Raw genomic sequence first — 21,345 nt, forward strand, 5'->3', positions numbered from 1 at the left:
AGTGCCACAAGTATGTTGCACTATCATTGTCGACTTTGCATCTTTTGGCATCAATATTATGAATACTAGATGATATCTCACGCATTGCTGCGGGAACTCTTGGTCATATGCACATGGTAATACATAAATGGAATAACTTTGTTTACATGATAGATATATGATCTTAAGATGAAAACAGTGCAATTGACACAATATTGGGAATAAGTAATCCCGTATGACTTGCATAAGATGAGCACCAAGATCCAAATCCATGTGGTTGAAGACAACAAACACATGCAAGCAACTAATCAAAAATGATATAAGATATTCTTCTGACATACTTGCTTAGTGATGATTGTTTTTTCATCTAATAAAGCCACTGGATAATGGAGCTCACATGAGAATATTCATGAAAAGGACTAATTTTATTTATGCAAATTGGTAAGAACATGATTTAATATTATGCATTCCATTTGTTATTTTACCAGAAATTTGCTAAGGCACAGATAAGCTAAAATTTGGTAAGTGATCACACATAAGCTAATTGTATTACATACTTCCAGCCTTCCAAGCACCTTACCCTCTCTGAACTGCATTTGATAACCATCCATGATAAATGAGTACATCGATTGTTGCTAATATTTTAAGTGTCGTAGTATTTGGATTTTTGACATCTCCTTCATGGGACTTTGAGAAATTGCCCCTTTCCATGTTGACTCCGTAAAATCGCCACTTAGATCGTTAACACCTTGATTACTATGCCATTAGCAACTCTTTTATTCATTTTTTCTTCTCACATAAGCAGGCTCGTGAAAGGACTAAACTGTCCCTGTGGCTATATGGTTGTATCCTAGCTCAACTGAGTTGATCGCCCAGCCCGACCGGTCGCCGTTGCCACTCACCCGGTCGATGCTAGTCCCGCCTGCCTGCTGGATGGGATCATCGCAATGGGTAGCAGGTAACTCGGACATCGCTAGTCTCTTGAGATGCCATAGGGAATGTCTGCTCGTATGATCTCTTGTGCCGTTTGTTGTCCTGTGACATATGATGCCATGGACGCGGTCCCATGCTCTGCACGCAACAAAGAAGAACACATTGTCAGAGAGATTATTATGAAGAGCAAAGTGTGGGCTTTGCACTTCCCATCTGAAAAGCAATTTGAAAATAGCCTTGAAAGTAAGTGTGAATTACTATGGAGAATCGATTGGCTAGGATAGGCTTCATATATCCTCCGGAATATTTCAAAATGCTGAAAGTACCATCTGTAGCCTTTGTTTAGATCAAAGAGCTTTCTCATACATTAAGAGACAGATATACAATCATGCAGATGCATAATACCAGTTTAGTACTAAGCTTATACCTCTGTAGCGCTGCCCTAGATGCAAAATATGAAAAAAAAAATCTTTTAATAAAGCGGCCATCTGAAGTTCAGTCAACATCATAGAGCTCTCAGTTTTCCTTCACTCTGATTCTTCCATTTGTCATCTCCGCTCTAGCTGATAAAACATGATAGTGCTCTAAGTATTCCTTTGCTCAGTGATTCTTCCATTTGCTCTCTCCACTCCATCTAATATTCATAGTGTGCGTGTGTCTGTGTGTTGCCTAAAAGAATAAAAAAAGGCAATAAAATATGTAGCATACAAAAATGAACTCCAGATTAACCCATAAGAAAAACCTAGTCCGTGATGAAAAAATAGATGAAAAGAAAGGACCTATGTTATGTACGGAAAACATCGTCATTGTCGATTAATGCTCAGCTAATTTCTGAAATAGTAATATATAAGCTTCAGTGACAACCAGTCAAGTAAAGTGGCACATTAGTGTCAGACCGGCTTGCTTCCTCAAGACGTAACAGGTTGAGGTAATCAGTGGTAACTTAATTAGGAAATCATTCAAGAAAATCATAGAGGAGAAGAACATTTTGCTCTAATTGAATATATTGTTCATGATAACTGAATTTCTAGTTCCGAGCTAACTGAAATTGCGACTTCAGATCTCACGTAATAAACAAACTGAACGAAGAGTACCTATGAGTTATATGAGGATTCAGGAGAGGATGCCTAACAGGAGTTGCCACAAAAATCCGGCAGGTGGCGCGATGGCTGAAAACACGAGCAGGCAGGAGGCACGTGATCCAAGATGATGATCTAGCTCAGCAGCTCGACCTGGCGACTGAACGGCACACACGGTACTGCTCTGACCACTTCAAGGATAGTTCTTTAAAAAAAATGATATTATCAACATGGTGTCAAATAAAAAGACATGAATGCACCTTTAATATGTTACCCATGTATTTTTGAGATGGCAATGTAGACTCAAAGTTTGTCGGTACAGTGCCAAAACATGAGTGGTATGACACCAAATCCACTCATTTCTATCTTTGATACATCCAATGAAACTTGCCATGTGGAAAGTCCCCAGCCAACTTCAGGACAAAGAGAACGGATCTGCAAAAATAGTGTATTAATCAGTAATCTATACAACACATGTGCTATTGAAGAACAATACTGTAAGAGGAATGCCGGACTACTGTACATTACATGGCCAGCATGACATGTTTTCATAGCAAGGAGCAGACACCAACCTGATGTTGTAGATGATGGGAGCGATGCCGCTCCACTGGGGTAGGGGATGTCGCCGAGAGGCGGCGGCAGCATCGATTCTGGGGTAGTAGGACGGTGGTGCAGGTCGTCCTTGAGGAGGCGGAGTCGTCGAGGTGGCCGGGGTTGGGCGCGTCAAGGATGCAGGGTAGCAGGGCCGTGGTGGAGGTCGTCCCCTCGACGGTGGATCTGGCCGGTGCGCCTGGATCCATGGAACTCAATCCTTGTCAGCCGGAGGTGGTGGCGATCCTGCACCTGATCTACCGTAGGTTGCGGGTCATCGCCCGGTGGTTGATGGCGCCGTGTCGCCCTGGCTGCTGCGATGATACAGGGAAGGATGCGAAGAGAATTCTTTCTGAGGGCCAAGAGATGCGAAGAGATGGTGCGATGGGCTTCTGTCGGGCTTCCTTTTATCGGTTTGTACGCTAACTCTTCGGTTATGGAAGACCAAAGAGGCCTCTTCGGTTTCCAGAGAGTTCAATTACACGTTTTTTTAAAGAACGCTGACATGACGAGCTGCATGATCAAAATAATTAAGAAAAAATGATGATGTGGCAACGCTGCTGAGGTGGATAGGCTGCATGTCTAAAGAAATAGGATAGTGCATTAAAAAAAAAGATACATCCGTGACATTTTGGGCCGAACGAATTTTTTTCCTGTCATATTTATGACACTTCTATGACGATAATTGTGACAAAACCCGGTATCATCATAGATGTGGTGCGACTTCTATGACAAAAAATGGGCATTTTGTCCTGGGCGGGCCGGAGATGTAGTTGCATGACATTCTTTGGGCTGTCCATGACGAAAAAACCGTGGTAGAAGCGAGGGCGAGGAAAATTTCGGCGAGTTCCCGGTGAAGGTGGGTGGTCGGGGGCCGAGCGATGCGCGTTTCTCTTGTACACATACGTGCGTGTGTGTGCGAGGCGTTGGCTCTAACTGAACCCAAGCGAGGCATTGGGCTCTAACTGAACCCGAGCTATTGCACTGCAGGCTACGTGTTACTAAACCCGAGCGATCGATCGATGGTTGTTAACTGAATCCGATCGAGCGATTCCTTTGCTACTGCTGCTAATTGAAGCCGATCGATGCTGCCTCTGGATGAACAGTGAGCGTTGTGGGGGGGGTGGATGAACAGTGAGCGGTGGGGGTGGATGAACAAGACCCCGTGGTGTTGCCTCTGGATGAACAGGACCCCGATCGATCGAGCCGGTTGGGGCTGGATGAACAGGACCCCGTGGAGGGATGGATGAACTGGACGACCCCGTGGAACGCTGGATGGACAGTAGAAGGTGGAGGGATGGATGAACAATAGCCCGTGGAGGGGTGGTTGAACAGGAGCCCGTGGAGAGGATGGTTGAACAGTAGCCGGTGGAGTAGCGCGCGATGGAGGCTGGATGAACAGGAGCCCGTGGATGAACAGTCGCAGGTGGAGGATGGAGGAGGTCGACGGTGGATGAACAGTAGCCCATGGAGGCTGGAGGAGGTCGACGGTGGAGATGAACAGTATCCCGTGGAGTCCCGTTTTGCGGTACGCCACACCCCTCCCGATGAACAGGACCCCCGTTTCGACCGTAGCGCTCCAACACAAGTTCGTTTCCTCCGTTTTGCGGTACGCCACACCCCTCCCGATCAACAGGACCCCATTTCGACCGTAGGAGGTCCAACACAAGTCCGTTTCCTCCGTTTTACGGTGCGCCAGACCTCTCCTGATGAACAAGATCCCGTTTCGAACGTGGCCGGTCGAACACATGGTCGTTTCTTCCATTCTGCGGTACGCCAAGCCTCGTTTTCATCGCCTATTCTGTCCAAGCCGGTTGGCTCCCACGCGTTCCATTGCCTCCCGATGAACACGACGCATTCCGTTGCCTCCCGATGAATACGACGCATTCCCTTGCCTCCCGATGAACACGACGCATTCCGTTGCCTCCTGATACGTCTTCAACGTATCTATAATTTTTTATTGTTCCATGCTATTATATTACCCGTTTTGGATGTTTATGGGCTTTACTTTACACTTTTATATCATTTTGGGACTAACCTACTAACCGGAGGCCCAGTCCGAATTGCTGTTTTTTTTGCCTATTTCGGTGTTTCGAAGAAAAGAAATATCAAACGGAGTCCAAACGGAATGAAACCTTTGGGAGCGATCTTTTTAGAACAAACGTGATCCAGGGGACTTGGAGTGGACATCAAGCAACAGAGGAGGCGGCCACGAGGGTGCCCGACGCGCCCCTTGAGGGTGGGCGCGCCCCCCACCGTCGTGGGCCCCTTGAGCATCCACCGACCTACTTCTTCCTCCTATATATACCCATGTACCCTGAAAACATCCAAGAGCACCACGAAAAACTATTTCCACCGCCGCAACCTTCTGTATCCGCGAGATTCCATCTTGGAGCCTTCGCCGGCGCTCCGCCGGAGGGGGAATCGACCATGGAGGGCCTCTACATCATCTCCAAGGCCCTTCCGATGAGTTGTGAGTAGTTTACCACAGACCTTCGGGTCCATAGTTATTAGCTAGATGACTTCTTCTCTCTCTTTGAATCTCAATACCAAGTTCTCCTCGATCTTGTTGGAGATCTATTCGATGTAACTCTTTTTGTGGTGTGTTTGTCGAGATCCGATGAATTGTGGGTTTATGATCAAGTATATCTATGAGAAATATTTGAATCTCCTCTGAATTCTTTTATGTGTGATTAAGTTATCTTTGCAAGTCTCTTCGAATTATCAGTTAGGTTTGCCCTGCTAGATTGATCTTTCTTGCAATGGAAGAAGTGCTTAGCTTTGGGTTCAATCTTGCGGTGTCCTTTCCCAGTGACAACAGGGGCAGCAAGGCACGTATTGTATTGTTTCCATCGAGGATAAAAAGATGGGGTTTATATCATATTGCACGAGTTTATCCCTCTACCTCATGTCATCTTTCTTAATGCGTTACTCTGTTCTTTATCAACTTAATACTCTAGATGCAGGCAAGAGTCGGTCGATGTGTGGAGTAATAGTAGTAGATGCAGGCAAGAGTCGGTCTACTTGTCATGGACGTGATGCCTATATACATGATCATGCCTAGATAATTTCATAATTATTCGCTTTTCTATCAATTGCTCGACAGTAATTTGTTCATCCACCGTAACACTTATGCTATCTTGAGAGAAGCCACTAGTGAAACCTATGGCCCCCGGGTCTATCTTTTATCATATAAGTTTACTATCTATTTTTATTTGCATCTTTACTTTTCCAATCTATATCATAAAAATACAAAAAATATTTATCTTATCATATTATCTCTATCAGATCTCACTTTTGCAAGTGGCCGTGAAGGGATTGACAACCCCTTTATTGTGTTGGTTGCGATGTTCTTGTTTGTTTGTGTAGGTGCGTGGGACTTTTGAGGAACCTCCTACTAGATTAATACCTTGGTTCTCAAAAAGTGAGGGAAATACTTACGCTAATTTGCTGCATCACCCTTTCCTCTTCAAGGAAAACCAACGCAAGCTCAAGACGTAGCAAGAAGGATTTCTGGCGCCGTTGCCGGGGAGGTCTTCGCTCAAGTCTAGACATACCAAGTACCCATCACAAACTCATCTCCCTCGCATTACATTATTTGCCATTTTCCTCTCCCCCACTTCACCCTTGCCATTTTATTTGCCCTCTCTTTCCCAATCTCCTCTCTCTTTCGCTTGCCTTTTTGTTTGCTTGTGTGTTGGATTCCTTGTCGCGATGGCGCAAGATAATACCAAATTGCGTGACTTTTCCAATTCCTATAATAATGATTTCCTTAGTACTCCGATTGCTCCTCTTAATGATGTTGAGTCTTGTGAAATCAATGCTGCTTTGTTGAATCTTGTTATGAAAGATCAATTCTCCGGCCTTCCTAGTGAAGATGCCGCTACCCATCTAAACAACTTTGTTGATTTGTGTGAGATGCAAAAGAAAAAAGGTGGATGATATTGTTAAATTGAAGTTATTTCCATTTTCACTTAGAGATCATGCTAAAATTTGGTTTTGTCTTTGCCTAAGAACAGTATTGATTCATGGAATAAGTGCAAAGATGCTTTTATCTCTAAGTATTTTCCTCCCACTAAGATCATCTCTCTTAGGAACGATATTATGAATTTTAAACAACTTGATCATGAGCATGTTGCCCAATCTTGGGAAAGAATGAAATTGATGATTCGCAATAGCCCTACTCATGGTTTGAATTTATGGATGATCATACAAAACTTTTATGCCGGATTGAATTTTGCTTCTAGAAATCTTTTAGATTCAGCCGCGGAAGGCACTTTTATGGAAATCACCTTAGGAGAAGCTACTAAACTCCTTGATAACATTATGGCTAATTATTCTCAATGGTACACCGAAAGATCTACTAGTAAAAAAGTGCATGCTATAGAAGAAATTAATGTTTTGCGTTTAAACATGGATGAACTTATGAAATTGTTTGCTACTAAGATTGCTCCTATTGATCCTAATGATATGCCTTTGCCTACTTTGATTGAGAATAATAATGAATCTATGGATGTGAATTGTGTTGGTAGGAATAATTTTGGTAACAATGCTTATAGAGGAAACTTTAATCCTAGACCTTTCCCTAGTAATTCCTCTAATAATTATGGAAATTCCTACAACAACTCTTATGGAAATTTTAATAAGATGCCCTATGATTTTGAGAATAGTGTTAAAGAATTTATGATCTCTCAAAAGAATTTCAATGCCTTGCTTGAAGAAAAATTGCTTAAAGTTGATGATTTGGCTAGGAACATTGATAGACTTTCGCTTGATATTGATTCTTTGAAACTTAGATCTACTCCTCCTAAGCATGATATCAATGAGTCTCTCAAAGCTATGAGAATTTCCATTGATGAGTGCAATGAAAGAACCGCTAGGTTGCGTGCTAAGAAAGATTGCTTTGAAAAAGTGTGTTCTTCTAGTTCCTATGAAAATAATGATGAAGATCTAAAAGTGATTGATGTGTCCCCTATTAAATCTTTGTTTTGCAATATGAATCTTGATAGTGATGGGATTGAAGATGAGTCAACTTTAGTTAAAAGGCGTCCCAACGATTCGGAGTTTTTAGATCTTGATGCTAAATTTGGTAAAAGTGGGATTGGAGAGGTCAAGACTTTAAATAGCATTGAACCCACTATCTTAGATTTCAACGAATTTAATTGTGATAATTGTTCTTTAATAGATTGTATTTCCTTGTTGCAATCTGTGTTGAATTCTCCTCATGCTTATAGTCAAAATAAAGCTTTTACCAAACATATTGTTGATGCCTTGATGCAATCTTATGATGAAAAACTTAATTTGGAAGTTTCTATACCTAAAAAACTTTATGATGAGTGGGAACCTACTATAAAGATTAGAATTAAAGATCATGAGTGCTATGCTTTGTGTGATTTTGGTGCTAGTGTTTCCACGATTCCAAAAACTTTATGTGATATTCTAGGTTTCTATGATCTTGATGATTGCTCTTTAAATTTGCACCTTGCGAATTCCACCATTAAGAAGCCTATGGGAAGAATCAATGATGTTCTTATTGTTGCAAATAGGAACTATGTGCCCGTAGATTTTATCGTTCTTGACATAGATTGCAATCTTTCTTGTTCTATTATTCTTGGTAGACCTTTCCTTAGAACGATTGGTGCAATTATTGATATGAAGGAAGGGAATATTAGATTACAATTTCCATTAAGGAAGGGCATGGAACACTTCCCAAGAAAGAAAGTTAAATTACCTTATGAATCTATCATGTGAGCTACTTATGAATTGAGTGCCAAAGATGGCACTACTTAGATCTATCCTTGCTGTTATGCCTAGCTAGGGGCGTTAAACGATAGCGCTAGTTGGGAGGTAACCCAATTTTATTTTTGTTTTTTGTTTTTGCTTCTGTTTACTAATAAATATTTCATCTAGCTTCTTTTTATATGTGTTTTCATGCTTTAATTAGTGTTTGTGCCAAGTAGAACCTATAGGATAACCTATTGTGATAGTTGATTTCATTCTGCTGAAAAACAGAAACTTTAAGAGCACAAAAATAATTTTAGTAATTCAAAGAAACGTGCTTTTGCATTGATTCTTTTTTATGTAGATAAAAAGACAAATTTCCCAGGACTTCCTATTTTGGTAGGATTTTTAGAGTTCCATAAGTATTTGAGAGTTACAAATTTCTACAGACTGTTCTGTTTTTGACAGATTCTGTTTTTCGTGTGTTGTTTGCTTATTTTAATGCACCTATGGCTAGTATCGGGGGGTGGGGTATGAACCATAGAAAAGTTGGAATACAGTAGGTTTAACACCAATATAAATAAAGAATGAGTTCATTACAGTACCTTATGTGGTGTTTTTTCTTTCTTGCACTAACGGAGCTTATGAGATTTCCTGTTGAGTTTTGTGTTGTGAAGTTTTCAAGTTTTGGGTAAAGATTTGATGGACTATGGAATAAGGAGAGGCAAGAGCCTAAGCTTGGGGATGCCCATGGCACCCCAAGATATTCAAGGATAACCAAAATCCTAAGCTTGGTAACTTTACTTGGCGCTATATTTTTATTCGCCACATGATATGTGTTTTGCTTGGAGCGTCTTGTATGATATTAGTCTTTGCTTTTTAGTTTACCACAATCATCCTTTCTATACACACCTTTTGGGAGAAACCCACTTGATTGGAATTTATTAGAATACTCTATGTGTTTCACTTATATCTTTTGAGCTAGATAGTTTTGCTCTAGTGCTTCACTTAAATCTTTTAGAGCACGGCGGTGGCTTGATTTTGTAGAAATTGATAATCTCTCATGCTTCACTTATATTATTTTTAGAGTCTCTTAGAACAGCATGGTATTTGCTATGGTTATAAAATTGGTCCTAGAATGATGAGCATCCAAGTTGGGTATAATAAAAACTATCATAGGAAGTGAATTGTATGCTATGATCAATTTGATACTTGATAATTGTTTTGAGATATGGAGGTGGTGATATTAGAGTCATTCTAGTTGGGTGATTATGAATTTAAAGAATACTTGTGTTGAAGTTGGCAAGTCCCGTAGCATGCACGTATGGTAGAAGTTGTGTAACAAACTTATTGCATGAGGTGCTCTTTTGATTGTCTTCCCTTGAGTGGAGGTCGGGGGCGCGATGGTTAACTCCTACCAACCTCCCCCCTAGGAGCATGCGTAGTAGTACTTTGCTTCGAGGGCTAATAAAACTTTTGCAATAAGTATATGAGTTCTTTATGACTAATGTGAGTCCATGGATTATACGCACTTTTACCTTTCCATCATTGCTAGCCTCTTCGGTACCGTGCATTGCCCTTTCTCACCGTGAGAGTTGGTGCAAACTTCGCCGGTGCATCCAAACCCCGTGATATGATACGCTCTAGCACACATAAACCTCCTTATATCTTCCTCAAAACAGCCACCATACCTACCTATTATGGCATTTCCATAGCCATTCCGAGATATATTGCCATGCAACTTTCCACCGCTCCGTTTATCATGACACGCATCATCATTGTCATATTGCCTTGCATGATCATGTAGTTGACATCGTATTTGTGGCAAAGCCACCATGCATAATTTTTCATACATGTCACTCTTGATTCATTGCCCATCCCGGTACACCGCCGGAGGCATTCATATAGAGTCATATCTTGTTCTAGTTTTGAGTTGTAATTCATGAGTTGTAAATAAATAGAAGTGTGATGATCATCATTATTAGAGCATTGTGCCCAAATAAAAAAAGAAAGGCCAAAAAGAAAAAAAGAAAGGCCAAAGAAAAAAAAGGCCAAAAGAAAAAAAAGAAAGGCCCAAACAGAAAAAAAGAAAAAAAATAAAAAGAAAAAAGAAAATAAAAAGGGGCAATGTTACTATCCTTTTTCCACACTTGTGCTTCAAAGTAGCACCATGTTCTTCATATAGAGAGTCCCATTTGTTGTCACTTTCATATACTAGTGGGAATTTTTCATTATAAAACTTGGCTTGTATATTCCTACGATGGGCTTCCTCAAAATGCCCTAGGTCTTCGTGAGCAAGCAAGTTGGATGCACACCCACTTAGTTTCTTTTGTTGAGCTTTCATACATTTATAGCTCTAGTGCATCCGTTGCATGGCAATCCCTACTCCTCATGTTGACATCAATTGATGGGAATCTCCATAGCCCGTTGATTAGCCTCGTTAATGTGAGACTTTCTCCCTTTTGTCTTCTCAACACAACCTCCATCATCATATTCTATTCCACCCATAGTGCTATATCCATGGCTCACGCTCATGTATTGCGTGAGAGTTGAAAAAGGCTAAAGCGCGTTAAAAAGTATGAACCAATTGCTTGGCTGAAACCGGGGTTGTTCTTGATGGGAGTATTTTGTGTGGTGAAAATGAAACATAGCCTAACTATATGATTTTGTAGGGATAAACCTTCTAATGCCATGTTATTTTGAGAAGACATGATTTCTTAGTTAGTATGCTTGAAGTATTAATATTTCTTATGTCAATATGAACTTTTATTTTGAATCATTTGGATCTGAACATTCATGCCACAATAAAGAAAATTACATTGAGAATTATGCTAGGCAGCATTCCACATCAAAAATTCTGTTTTTATCATTTACCTACTCGAGGACGAGCAGGAATTAAGCTTGGGGATGCTTGATACGTCTCCAACGTATCTATAATTTTTTATTGTTCCATGCTATTATATTACCCGTTTTGATTGTTTATGGGCTTTACTTTACACTTATATATCATTTTTGGGACTAACCTACTAACCGGAGGCCCAGCCCGAATTGCTGTTTTTTGCCTATTTCAGTGTTTCAAAGAAAAGGAATATCAAACGGAGTCCAAATGGAATGAAACCTTCGGGAGCGATCTTTTTGGAACAAACGTGATCCAGGGGACTTGGACTGGACATCAAGCAACAGAGGAGGCGGCCACGAGGGTGCCCGGTGCGCCCCCACCCTCATGGGCCCCTCGAGCGTCCACCGACCTACTTCTTCCTCATATATATACCCACGTACCCTGAAAACATCCAGGAGCACCACGAAAAACTATTTCCACCACCGCAACCTTCTGTATCCGCGAGACCCCATCTTGGAGCCTTCGTCGGTGCTCCGCCGGAGGGGAAATCAACCACGGAGGGCCTCTACATCATTTCCAAGGCCCTTTCGACAAGTTTTGAGTAGTTTACCACAGACCTTTGGGTCATTAGTTATTAGCTAGATGGCTTTTTCTCTCTCTTTGAATCTCAATACCAAGTTCTCCTCGATCTTCTTGGAGATCTATTCGATGTAACTCTTTTTGCGGTGTGTTTGTCGAGATCCGATGAACTGTGGGTTTATGATCAAGTTTATCTATGAGAAATATTTGAATCTCCTCTGAATTGTTTTATATGTGATTAAGTTATTTTTGCAAGTCTCTTCGAATTATCAGTTTGGTTTGGCCTACTAGATTGATCTTTCTTGCAATGGGAAAAGTGCTTAGCTTTGGGTTCAATCTTGCGGTGTCCTTTTCCAGTGACAGCAGGGGCAGCAAGGCACGTATTGTATTGTTGCCATCGAGGATAAAAAGATGGGGTTTATATCATATTGCATGAGTTTATCCCTCTACATCATGTCATCTTTCTTAATGCGTTACTCTGTTCTTTATGAACTTAATACTCTAGATGCAGGCAGGAGTCGGTTGATGTGTGGAGTAATAGTAGTAGATGCAGGCAAGAGTCTGTCTACTTGTCACGGACCTGATGCCTATGTACATGATCATGCCTAGATAATCTCATAATTATTCGCTTTTCTATCAATTGCTCGACAGTAATTTGTTCACCCACTGTAACACTTATGCTATCTTGAGAGAAGCCACTAGTGAAAAATATGGCCCCCGGGTCTATCTTTTATCATATAAGTTTACCATCTACTTTTATTTGCATCTTTACTTTTCCAATCTATTTCATAAAAATACCAAAAATATTTATCTTATCATATTATCTCTATCAAATCTCACTTTTGCAAGTGGCCGTGAAGGGATTGACAACCCCTTTATTGCTTTGGTTGCGAGGTTCTTGTTTGTTTGTGTAGGTGTGTGGGACTTTTGAGGAGCCTCCTACTGGATTGATACCTTGGTTCTCAAAAACTGAGGGAAATACTTACGCTACTTTGCTGCATCACTCTTTCCTCTTCAAGGAAAACTAACATAAGCTCAAGACGTAGCACCTCCCCATGAACACGACGACGACTCAGTTTCTCCATTCCGACCTAGCCATGTACACGAGCCCTAGCCGTACGTATGCGCGAGTGGGCGTTCGAGACCCCGCCTGTATGTACGTACGTGGCCGTATTTTCTTTCTTGCACACTGGCCGTTTTACGTACGTGTACATGCTACATGCGCGCCTCTACTATGACACGTGCGTGTCTCTACATCGACCATTATATACGTACGCGTTCGCGACCAGAATGACAACGCTACGTACGCTTCGACCAGGTGGGTCCCGACTGTGAGGCACTTCCTTGCGTGCGAAGATGTAGCTGGTGGGTCCCAGCAGTCAGGGGGGTGAATCATTTTTTTTGCCCAGACGCACTTCCTTGCGTGTGAAGATGTAGCTGGTGGATCCCAGTAGTCAGGGGGCGAATCGTTGTTTTTGCCCAGACGCACTTTCTTGCGTGCGAAGATGTAGTGGTGGGTCCCAGCAGTCAAGGAGGAAACATTTTTTTCGTGAAATACAGTGGCCCGTCCAGTGGGTCTCTGCTTTCAGGTGGAGGAATCATTATTTTCCGGTAATAAGGAAGCACTTCCTTGCTGCGGCCATGGACCCAACTGTCAGCCTCTCCACGTATAGTCCACGTCTGATGGAAGTCGTTCCTTGACCACGTTGACCATGTCGCGCCAAGAGCACCGGGGCAGTGGACGACGGCGAGGCCTAGGAAGGGGATGACACGGAGCCGGGGAAGACGCGGTAGTGGAAGCCCGCGTGGAGAGGAGTACGAGGGTTCACTGGTTCGGATGCGGTGTGAGGCTACCGTCGCTGCAGGGCGTGGCCAGCGGTGGGATAGAAGGGGCCGGTGAGGCCCCCGCGGTAGCACAGTCGGCCACGGGAGGCAGGGGCATGCGACACGACCGGCGTTGCTTTGGGCGGCTGGAGCAAGAAGACCAGAGGTTGAAGAAGCACTACGACCGTTGGATGGACATCGTACGGTCAATGGAGCTAGAATCGTTCATATTGACTAAGTTGACAAAGGCCTCCGTCCCAGTCAACTTAGTAGGCCCACAAGTCGGCCTCCCACCAAGGTGGGTCCCAGCTAGCAGGGGGAGTATTCATTTTTTTGCGTAATAAGGAGGCACTTCCGATGGGTCCGAGCTAACAGCAGGAGGGAACGTTTTTTTGCGAAATATGGTGGCCCGTCCGGTGGGTCCCAGCAGTCAAGGGGGAAACGTATTTTTTTGAGAAATACGATGGCCCGTCCGGTGGGTCCCTGCTGTCAGGTGGAGGAATAGTTATTTTCCACGAAATAAGGAGGCACTTCCTTGCGGCTGCCATGGACCCAGCTGTCAGCCTCTCCACATACAGTACTCTTCCGATGGAAGTCGGTCGTTGACCACATTGACCACACCGTGCCGAGAGCACCAGGGTGGTGGACGATGGCAAGGCCTAGGAAGGGGACGACGCGGAGCAGGGGAAGACGCGGCAGTGGAAGCCCACGCGGAGAGGAGTACGAGGGTTCACTGGTTCGGTTGCGGTGTGAGGCTACTGTCGCCGCAGAATAACAGGGGGTGTGGGTGAGTAGAGGGATGCCCTGGCCAGCGGTGGGAGTAGTAGGGGCGGTGAGGCCTCGTGGCAGCACAACCATCCACGGGAGGCGGGAGCAGGCGGTCCCGCCGGCGCTGCTTTGGCGGCCGGAGCAAGAAGATCAGAGATTGAAGAAACACGACGGCCGTTGGATTGACATCCAACGGTTACGTCTGCTAGAATCGTTTGTTGACGTATATAATAACTAAAAAAAATCTTGCATATGCGTCAACTTAACAGACCCACAAGTCAGACCATTCCCTCTTTTTTTAATAATTTATATATAGCTCATTGCAACTTCTTATGCAATTTATTGCAGTCCATTTTTTTTGGTTCGCCAGGGCCAATTTCGCATATTTATGTGGGTTTCAAACTATTTTTAATACCGAAATGTCGAGCCAGATTTAAAGTACTTTGAAGATATATTTGAATTAGGTTAATGCCCAGTGAAATAGGAATCTGAAAATGTGAAAAAATTCGGAAATTATAAAGTAATTGCCAATTTGTCATCTGTTTTTATATTTACAACCCATTTCATATTACTTTCAAGATTTGCAGGCGTCTCGAAAGAGTTACAGCCCATCAGGGCGTAAAAAATAAGTAGGCCTGGATTTGGGATTCTTCAGAAAAAATAAACTCGGCTCATTTTCACAAAGAAAAAATAGCTGGGCTGGTCACATGGTGAACATAAAATATAAGCCTGGGCTAGGCAGGCCACAACCTAGTTCAAACCCTGCTCCGTCTCGACAATAAGAAAAAACATACCGCTCGAGCAGCTACGTCCCAGGTGTTAGCCGATCTTGTGTTGTTCTCTTGTCTATTGACTATATACGCTGACAATGTCGTGGGTCCCAGATGTCAGAAAACACTAGGAGGAAGCATTTTATTTTTCCATACGTTGACATGGTGGGCCCCTACTGTCATCCTCTCCATGTACTTCTGCCGATTCCTGTTGTTTGTTGTCCATGATGACAACGCGAGAGGGCGGCGTCGCGGCGAGCGCACCAAAGCGCATGGAGGACGACGGTGAGGCCTCAAACGTCGGCGTTAACAATTTAGGAGACGGTGGGGCGGCGATGCTTGCGCTAAGGCGCAGCCAGCCATGTGAGGCAGAAGCAGGCGGCCCCGCCGGCACTGGTTTGGTTTTGGCGGCTGGAGGAAGACATGACTGAAGAAACACGACAGACTGTAAAAGCAGCAGGAGTACTTAACAACCTTAACTGAAACCAGCAGGGCACTTAACAACCAAAACTGAAAGCACTATGCGTACTTATACAGGTTCAACCGTACAAAGCACGCCTGAACAGTGCTACTTTGCCTACAGTTAACCATGGGTGAGGCCGCCAAGCCCCAGGACAAGGCCCAGGCGCCACCCCGCGCATCCACAACCTTCTGAAAGTGGCTTCATCTCGCAGTGTGGTCAATAAACAGGATATTCGCTTTAGAGCCATGGAAAAGCATGAACATAATCTTTTGTCCTATTCTCCAAGATAGACGGGCCTTCATTATTTGAGACCACCCATGAATAAGTATCTTTTCACCTCCAAGGGGATGGAGTAGGTCGACATAAACATCATGTTGTGACCAAGCGCACGTCTGACCCAACCATGGTCAGGCATCTATATAGGAACAATAGAACTGGGCAGTTTCTGTTTCAAGAAGATCATAGCTGTAAAACTGTGTATAAGCAATAGTTTATGAACAACATATATAACAGAAAACAGCTCGTACCATAAGTTTCTTGACACAGTTGGACCTGTTCAACGAGTGCAGCAGTGGCACACATATACCACATGGCCTTCCACCATTGAAACGCCCCACAAGGACCTCAAGACGATCAATAAAGTGTAGGAACTTGTGGATGTCATCCCAGTCAACTTCAGTGCCATCAGTAACAACCGAGTTATTACAGAATAACAAACGAGCAGCCTGCTTAACTCTGAAAAAACCTACACGTGCCACCAATTAAAAGAAAATATTAGTTATAAGTAGCATCTTCGTGAGAGATTCGTTGCTACTTCTAGAGTTAAATTGTGATTAGTTAGACAGAATAGGTGGATTAAGAAGTAATTGAGGCAACAAGCAAGAACCAGATACAAAACTAACATGAATGAACAATTGGAACGACGTCGGGGTGGAAGATCGCAGTGAAGATGAGACCAGGTTCTGCTATTTCCATCAACATTCCTACGCCAACTTTCAGTCTGTAACACTTGAGAAAGTTTATCCAAGTTCGGCGATAAAAAAAGTAGTGATCTTCTTGGTTCATGAACCCAACTCGGAACTTATATCCATGGCTTGTCTTCACTGTGACCATTAAACTGGTGTATTCAGTTATGGCAAGGCCGAGAATCTTGAGTACATGTGTTCTAGCAGAGCAAATAATGCACTGCAGGAAAAATAATATGAGAACATAATGTATTTCCTATCCAAATCTAGAAATAACTTCCTCCTTCACGTTAGTGTTGACCATCGTACTAGTAGTACCTTTTATCCAAATATAGCAATCCAAATTTCCAAATTAGTCGACAGCATGTTCAAAAAAAAACCACCCCCTGGATAGAAAAGAGGATTCTAGGAACATACTGTGCGCATTTTAAAATCATGTGTTAGGATGAGAAGGAACAAGTGTGGCGTCTCGTCGAGGGCGCAGAAACCTGTAGGGTCCTCGTCCTTTGGGCACTACAAATGAAACACACTAGATTCAATAGGAAGAAAAATGCATCAATGACGGCGGCTGACATCCTAGGATTACCTGCGACCAAGGGACTTGGATTTATCGGGGATGAATGAAGAATTCGTACCTGGTTCTCCATGAGAAAACCCTATGCAATCATCGAGAGGGGGTTTTCTCTGAATAAGATGACGAGGGAGAAGGGGATTCAGGCCCAGTGAAATGTTGCCACTTCGTCTTACTACTAAAGCTGGAAAGGGGGGTTGTGATTTGACGGCTCATTGGGCATTACCGCGGCGCTACGACCGTGGTGTGTCTACCGTGCAGTTGTGCACTTTAATTTGTGCAAATGGCACGTGGACCCCGTTGCCGGATGCCCCACATATCAGCGAAAGGAAGTAGAAAGACAAGAGTAACTAGTTACACATAAATATATTTTTGACAGAGAGATACTCCCTCTGTAAAGAAATATACATATCTTTTATATCACAACTTTATACATAAGAAAAATCAAGAGGAATATGTATAACATATATAATTATAAAAAACAGATTTGTTTTTAAACAGTATAGACGAGTTGGTGATGATGGTGTGCCTGCCATCCTGCAATATAGGCCGTCCGATTTATATCTGACCGATAGGAAGGAAACTATGGCAATTTTGCTAAAAGGTACCCACACACCTCTCCACATTTGCAAATAAGGCCTTCCCTTGTTCATACTCATACAAATGCATCTTGATGTTACGTGCAATGCACGAGCATTATGGGGGTTCAACTGAGAATATAATACTCATACAGGCTCACGGTTCTGGACTTTGGGCCGCAGGCCCACCCTGCATGTTTGGGGGCCCATGTGTTCTACCTCAACGCTTTTCATATTGCAAGCGATTGGCATGGCGCTGGTTTTAGATGCTGTCGCAAGGTGAATACACAATATTGAATAAAGCACGACACCTGTTGGAATGAAATCGAACGATAGTTCCTAACCATTAATGAGAGTTGCAGTTCTATCAACGATATACCATGTGATAAATAATACTGTCGTACTACTTATACACACAGGACACTTGTTTCACCATGCCAGATTATTACATCAGAATCTCTCGGAGGATAGATCAGTTCGGCAGTTGCGTGCTACTACTGAAGAATTTCAAAGTTGATTTGGACCAGCTCTCCTTGCCAAGAAAGTTCGATTTTGACATCATCCCCTACTGTAAGATATGATTTAGATTTGAACCTTGACCATCCTTTAGCATCAATCATCATGCAACCATCCTTTGTACTTACGGTATATTGAGTAGGTTCATTCACACCAAGGATGCGCATGGTAAGAGAAACTTGGCTGCGGTCGCCCGGATTGTTGAACGACTCCCTCGTTGCTCTAGGAATTCTCTGGCAAACAAGAAGACATACCCAAACAGTTAGATCAACACAGTGAGTCATGTGAAACAACATGGAAAGAAAAAAGAACGAAGCACTTGGGCGGCCAATGCTTACCAAGAAGGTGGACATGTTGGTTTTTGTAAGGACTTTGGTATATGAAGTGTGAATTGCAGCCCAGTCTGTTGCCGGCGACTGCTCGTTCGGTTGCCGCTGCACAGGACGGAGCAGATGCAAGTGCAAGTGTTGGTGTAGGTGCCGAAGCCGCTGCTGCTGCCGGAGATGGTACTCCTTGTAGAGCTGGTGCTGGTGTCGGAGAAGGTGCCGGTGTCGATGCCCGATCCTTCGGTAGATCAGCCTGATCTGCTGACGCGGTCAATGACCAATCCTCTGCTAGATCAGACTGAGCTGTTGTCGCTATCAGTACTAGAGCAACTATCGGTGCTCGATCCGTTGCTGAAGGTGGTACCGACGTGCGAGATAGCGGCGATCGTGTCTGGTCTGCTATGATCAGCTTTCTAACTTGACTAGGATCCGTGACCGTGATCCAGTTTTTTTTCTTCATTTCTTTTAAATGCGAGAAGGACTAATTGTTGCATTTTTGTTAAACCAAATTGCAGTTCATCATAGGGATCCAGCTTGTACTCAAACAACAGACTGATCCAATTTTTTCCAGTAATATAAGTGATGGACAGTGCCTTCGTTAGTGACACGACATAAGAAGTGAAACCTGCAAAAATAGCCATCGTAGAGCAAACCAAACGGTTTATTCTGTGATGAATGTCACATGGCAAAACCTGCATCGTAAAGTTGTAGGAAAAGAAAGAAAACATGGCATTAAATCAATAAGATTTAGACAGTAAATCAATAAGATTTACTTGATGTGACACGAGTGAATCCTTACCAGGAAATCACTATGTTGAAGTACTAAATAGAAGATTGATTGTCCAACGACGGGTGGCATGCAGGGCCCCCGCCTACTCCCACAAGCAGGACAGTCCAAAGGTCGTGACAAATCATACGGACTGAACATCCATGGGACTGGAAATCCTGGTGGGTGCGATAAACCCTGCAATGCATACAGATATTGGAGTGTAACCATAATTGACAAAAACCGTCCTCACAAAAAAGATGATTTGGATACTTCAAAATATATAGACTGAATTGAGTGGACAGACATTAACATAGACTGTTCTCAGGACTGACCACACACCAAAAGCGGCAGTACTAACAAACAATACAGGGTTCACAAACACAAATCAAGTACTGAACAATAGTACTTACTACAGACAAGCAAAGTTGTACTAATTAAACTCTACATACTATTTCTTGCCACCGACCTACCGGATGAACCCTGCATAACTGACTAGGCCATAGACTTCATGAGAAATGTCTACATGCACCATCACCATCTCGTCAACCTTGGAGAACCTAACAGAGTGGTCTTTCCACTCATAAACATGATGATGAAGACAGGCCGCATCAGATTTGTTGGGAAGATTTACAAGAACCACACCCTTCGTAATCGAAGGCACAACCAGGAAATTGTTGTGGTCAAGTATAGCCTCGAGAACACGCCTGACAACAATGCTACAGGAAAACACTAGTTCAGGACATGTGGCGACAAGGACACAACATCTGGATAGTTTAGCAGTAGAACTCATCCTCAGGTCTTCCAGTTCACATGGCATGACTTTGAGAACTTCATCTCCACCACGGACCTGGTTCTAATTCAAACAGAAACCATATTTCATTACTACCTCCGTTCAGAAATATAAAATGATTTTTGATATTATACTCCATATATGACTACATATACGCACAGAAATGAGTGAACAAAGACACTAGAACATGTCTTCAAAGGCATGAGAGCAGAGGGATTACTTGCAATATCCATAACACAAGTTACTGAGGCAAATATACCCTCTTCAAAGGTAGCATTGATGTTCATAAAGTACTCCCTCATTCCCAAAATTCTTGTCTTAGATTTGTCTAGATACGGATGTATCAAGTCACATTTTAGTATTAGATACATCCGATCTAGACAAATCTAAGACAAGAAATTTGGGACAGAGGGAGTAGTTGAAAGTAATCTATAAGAAATCAGTGTCAACCTCTCGCATGTTTTGGTCAAAAGAGGAATTTAGAACTGCCATTTGGCACACCAAAATCACATGCAAGCTCACCCAGAAAGTTGTACTACTAGTACTAGTACTGCGTGTTAGATGAAAAAACACGATCAAGATCGAGAAAAAGATCGTCAAGAAGAGATATTACCTGGACTTGCTTAATGAGGGATCCCGAAGAGGGGGGCTTGGACAGGGCGATGGCTTTGAGCTTGTCTGCGGCAGTCTCGGCGGGGTGCTTGTGCTTCTTCGTACCATGAGCCTCGACGGTTTTGGCCAGAGCCATAGAGATCACGTCGGCCGGTGCTCCAGCATCCATCCAAGAGAGGAAGCTGAGAGAGAAGAGTGAAATGAGGAACGAGATGAGGGATAAGCGAAGCGAGTGGGGATTTTCTTCAAGAGAGGAAGCTGAGAGAGAAGAGTGGAATGATGGTTACTTCGTCCGTCCAACTTACTGCTGGAAAGGAGGGGGTTTTGTGATTTGACGGCTCATTGGGCATTACTGTGGCACTTCGATCGGGGTATTCAACAGTCACTCTACTACGGAGTAATTTAGTGCATGGATGGTGGACCCAGATGCTCGCTATCCCACACGTCGGCGAAAGTGAGTAATTTAGTGCATGGTTGGAGGAGGATCTGCACGGTAGAGCGTGTCCACTGTTTTTCTAAAGAAAAAAATGATTACAGCAAGCGTTTCCACTCTTACAACGGAGGAGTGCGAAACACGGCAGCCACTTGAACATACACAGTGCTCCTACTACTAGGCATGTGCAGTGGTTCATACGTCAGCACTACATAATCTTGTTGCTAGTGTAGTAAGAT

At 43.1% G+C, this 21,345-nt stretch overlaps 1 long non-coding RNA gene across 3 annotated transcripts; it reads right to left on the reverse strand.

Moving 5' to 3' along the window:
* Positions 1–486: 486 nt before the first annotated feature.
* Positions 487–2,974, reverse strand: LOC123160986 (uncharacterized). 3 transcript variants are annotated; one of them, XR_006480478.1, is made up of 3 exons: positions 2,564–2,974; positions 2,007–2,426; positions 487–1,581 (listed from the first exon to the last, which is right to left on the reverse strand). It is a non-coding gene; the product is annotated as an uncharacterized lncRNA (long non-coding RNA). The 3 variants fall into 3 exon arrangements; XR_006480479.1 differs by having other exon boundaries at positions 487–1,050; positions 1,171–2,426; XR_006480477.1 differs by having other exon boundaries at positions 487–2,426.
* Positions 2,975–21,345: the final 18,371 nt, after the last annotated feature.

The sequence above is a fragment of the Triticum aestivum genome, chromosome 7B (genome assembly GCF_018294505.1).
Source record: "Triticum aestivum cultivar Chinese Spring chromosome 7B, IWGSC CS RefSeq v2.1, whole genome shotgun sequence".
NCBI lineage: Eukaryota > Viridiplantae > Streptophyta > Magnoliopsida > Poales > Poaceae > Triticum > Triticum aestivum.